Source organism: Sinocyclocheilus rhinocerous, unplaced genomic scaffold, assembly GCF_001515625.1.
Source record: "Sinocyclocheilus rhinocerous isolate Xijiao unplaced genomic scaffold, SAMN03320098_v1.1 scaffold1806, whole genome shotgun sequence".
NCBI classification, from domain to species: Eukaryota; Metazoa; Chordata; class Actinopteri; order Cypriniformes; family Cyprinidae; genus Sinocyclocheilus; species Sinocyclocheilus rhinocerous.
In genome coordinates, this window is record NW_015658531.1 from 464,377 (window position 1) to 468,909 (window position 4,533).

The window sequence follows — 4,533 nt, forward strand, 5'->3', positions numbered from 1 at the left end:
TGTTGGCTGAGGTGAGCTGGAAACCAAACAGGCCAGAGATATGTTGGTAGAGCAGAGAGAATGTTGATCGGGCGTGGCAGGCAGAATGCAGGATAAATGCAGGTGGAGTGAGGTCTAAAGCACAGGAGAAACAGAATTAGAACTCAAACTAAGCACATGACACAAAAACTGGTCTAAAGACACTGGGAGGCCTTAGCACAGTACCACATAGGCAGACTGAACGATCTGGCAGAAAATGACTGAAGACCCAGGGTTTAAATACTGGAGGCAGATGAATTGATTGGCAGCAGGTGATTCACATTCAGCAATCAGCCATAGAGAGGAGAGCATAGCCACACCCCGGGATACACCAACTCACAAACACACAAGCACAGACACACGAAAAGGAAAAACACAGCTGGCCAAAAATCCAAATCCCTGACATGCCAAACCTCTAAAACACCTAAAAATATTTTTGAGTAACGTTTATTATCTCTCAATCATCATTGTATTGCACTGCATTATATGTTTTGATCAAAAAAATATTTTTTCAAGAAATCAAGAACACTTTTTTTGGGGACTTGGGATATAAGGTGTGTTCCGATTGACAGAGTCCCTACTAGACATGTGCCGGTATTCTATTCGGTAATACGATATGTGACCCTGGACCACAAAACCAGTCTTAAGTCGCTGGGGTATATTTGTAGCAAAAGCCAAAAAAACATTGTATGGGTCACAATTATCGATTTTTCTTTTATGCCAAAAACCGTTAGGATATTAAGTAAAGATCGTGTTTCATGGAGATATTTTGTAAATTTCCTACCGTAAATATATCAAAACTTAATTTTTGATTAGTACTATGCATTGCTAAGAACTTCATTTGGACAACTTTAAAGGGGATTTTCTCAATATTTAGATTTTTTTGCACCCTCAGATTCCAGATTTTCAAATAGTTGTATCTCGGCCAAGTATTGTCCTATCCTAACAAACCACACATCAAGCCTGGTTTCCTGATAGGCCGATCACACAGGCGGGAGTGTCTGGCCCCGCCTCCACGCCCATCTTGCTGCTCTACAGGACAAAACATCCACAAGCTTTCTTCAACATCATGAAAACTGATAATCACATCGTGACTGAAAATGATTCTGCGGATTTAACTCAAATGCATTATACATACAAAATAAATAAATGATATTAACTAACTAATTGAATAAATAAGTTCATTTAAAATAAAATAAACAACATGCATGTAAAATAAAAAAATAGAAATATTTATTACATATTAAAATGATTTGGGGAATGGGAAAAATATAAATAATAATAATAAATCAAATAATTATTAATATTAAAATTAATTATTTAAAATAAAATAAATACATCAATAAATGTAAAATAACAACAGAAATATGTATTACATATTTAAACTAATGTGGCCCCTTCAGTGGAACAACTTAATTAAAAGTGAAATACTTTTTGCTGGTAACTTGTAGAATAGCTTCTTATAGAATAACTTCTTTAAATTATGAGTAGTTTGTATCTTGGGAAACTACAGTTTCAGAATGGTTTCCTGAACACTGTTGCCGAGTAACAGACTTGCCCTAAACGGACTTTGATAAGGCCTTCATAAAGATTTATGAGATTCTTATCCTGAAGAGTCATCATTCCTGAGCTTGAGTCAGACTTTCAAATACAGTTTTTTGGCAGTAAACGTTTCTAAAGTTTCAATTCAGTCATTAATCTGATGACAAACTATGAAGCAGAAAGTAAAGCTCATTTGAATCATTGTGCTCAACATTAGAGCATGTTATTGTACTGCGATGTGAAACCATGGATGGAATTACAGAATCCAATCAGAAAACTGAACATTTCACAGAATTTGCTCATTTTTTGCCACTATTTTTCCATCCATGTTTTCATTTAAAGAGCAAACCTCTATTGTCCAGTACTTTGTTTGCAATAAATTATATTTGATTACATTTTAAAAGATTAATTACAGTTTCATGCATTCATTACCACCATTTTTGATAATAAATATGTATTATCACAGAATTTTGCAAAAAAAAAAAAAAATTTTTTAAAGAGCACTGTTATAGTTAAACTTTTAATAAATTATTCAATTGTTAATGTTTTATTAATTCAATTGCTTATACATCATTTTGATTATTACAATCTAATTAAAATGGAAAACATAGAATTTGGGAAGGAAATAAAACAGATTTCATAGGCTCCTAATAGTGTGTGAAAATATCTGGATACAGTTTTCATTCATTTTAATTAAATTTAGTTATATCAAGTTAAACTAAATGCAAATGAGAAATGTTGCCTTTGAAATTAGCTGAAATAAAATGTGTTTATATATATATTTCATTTATGTTTATTTTATGTCAAGTAATGAGGAAGTATAGCTGAAGCTTTGACCTCTGCAGTGAACGCAGATAATGATCATGTGAATCTCACCTGCCCCGAAGCTGGATGGCCTCTTCAAAACGCTTTTCATTCATGGCCCTCTGAACCTCTTTAGCATGGGCGTCGCTAGGCCACTTTCTAAAATTTTGCGATTAGTTCCATAAACTGTACATGACTTTGTGATCGCCTCAGTCCCCTTTAAATTTCATATGAAAACAGCGGTAGACTCTTTCAGCGCGTTCTTTTTCAATCCGCAGACAGCAGCGGCGCAGAGCGAGAAACAGAGGACATGGTGTGTGTTTATCTAGATTGTTATAATATCTGCATCTGTGCAGTTCTTTGTCATAAATACAGTTTACAAAATATCATGGGGGAGCAATCGGTTCCTCATCTACTGTAGCCTAAGTTTTCGCTGCGTTCACCCCTCATCACACCACAGATTTGCTCCAGTGAAAATAAAGCACATATGAACGCATATACTTTATGCGTTATTTGAATATATATATATATATATATATACATACATACAGTATATAGCCTATCCATCCATGTTTTCATTTAAAGAGCAAACCTCTATTGTCCAGTACTTTGTTTGCAATAAATTATATTTGATTACATTTTAAAAGATTAATTACAGTTTCATGCATTCATTACCACCATTTTTGATAATAAATATGTATTATCACAGAATTTTGCAAAAAAAAAAAAAATTTTTTAAAGAGCACTGTTATAGTTAAACTTTTAATAAATTATTCAATTGTTAATGTTTTATTAATTCAATTGCTTATACATCATTTTGATTATTACAATCTAATTAAAATGGAAAACATAGAATTTGGGAAAAAAATAAAACAGATTTCATAGGCTCCTAATAGTGTGTGAAAATATCTGGATACAGTTTTCATTCATTTTAATTAAATTTAGTTATATCAAGTTAAACTAAATGCAAATGAGAAATGTTGCCTTTGAAATTAGCTGAAATAAAATGTGTTTATATATATATTTCATTTATGTTTATTTTATGTCAAGTAATGAGGAAGTATTTCTTTATGGCTTTAGTTAAATATAATAACCCTGCACTCTAAAAAATGCTGGGTTAAATACAACCCAGTGCTGGGTAAAATAGGGACAAACCCAGCAATTGGGTTAGAGTGTGTCTGGCATTTATATCACCCTATAATTATAATGAGCAGAAGAGGGTAAAATGTGCATAATTTTCATGGAAATTATGTCAACAGCCCGAAAAAAAAAGGGAAACATTTGGGGGGAAAAAGTTGAAAAAAGAATGAAAATAGAAAAACACTTTTTTCAATGAGCATTATTACTGTTAACATTTTAGTAACTGATTAAACTGTTAATGTTTAATGAATTCAGATGCTTAGACATTATTTTTTAAATATTAAAATGTAATTAAAATGGAACAAATGAAAATGGAAAACACAGAATTTGGGAACAAAACAGAGGTGGACAGTAGTGAAGTATTTATACTTTACTCAAGTAACTTTAAAAAGTCTGTACTTTATAATTTTTTCTTTGGAAAACTTTTACTTCACTACATTCCAAAGCATAATGCCTTTTTTACTGCACTACATTTCATAAATAAAAGTTTTTTTTTTTTTTACCTTTAATACTTAAAGGCACAATATGTAATTTTCGCCGCTGGAGGGCGCGTATTCAAAACAAACAAAGAGACAAAGCCAGTGACTGAGTTTGGAATCATGGGAGTTACGTTGTTGCTGATGGTGCACATGGGAATACATAATTCATCATAGCGTCCTCTCGCTTCAACCAACTCCAGGATGCCCTCATACGCCTGGACGTGATGGAAAATACAGTCAGATATCATAAAGAGCAGCTCGGACATCGTCTGATATCTCATTTCGTGCTTCATGGAACATAATACAGGTTGGAAATGATGACAAAACTGTCATTTGTGGGTGAACTGTTTATTTAAGTGCATCAAATTGCATTGTATTGCATCGAAACACAGTCAAGTTTTCCTCTATACCTCAAAACCACCAATTACGAGCAGTGACTGGATGCTGAACCTGTGGAGATTTTCCACTAGTTTCTCCATGCAGGTGCTTGGGAGGGTTCTGGACAATATTGCGGGTACAAAAGCTCAGTTTCAAAAATGAAAGATGAATG

The 4,533-nt window shown here is 33.1% G+C and overlaps 1 pseudogene; it reads right to left on the reverse strand.

The window, feature by feature from the left end:
- LOC107722696 (ATP-dependent 6-phosphofructokinase, liver type-like) overlaps nucleotides 1-4,533 on the reverse strand; it is a 27,395-nt pseudogene that overhangs the window by 14,625 nt on the left and 8,237 nt on the right.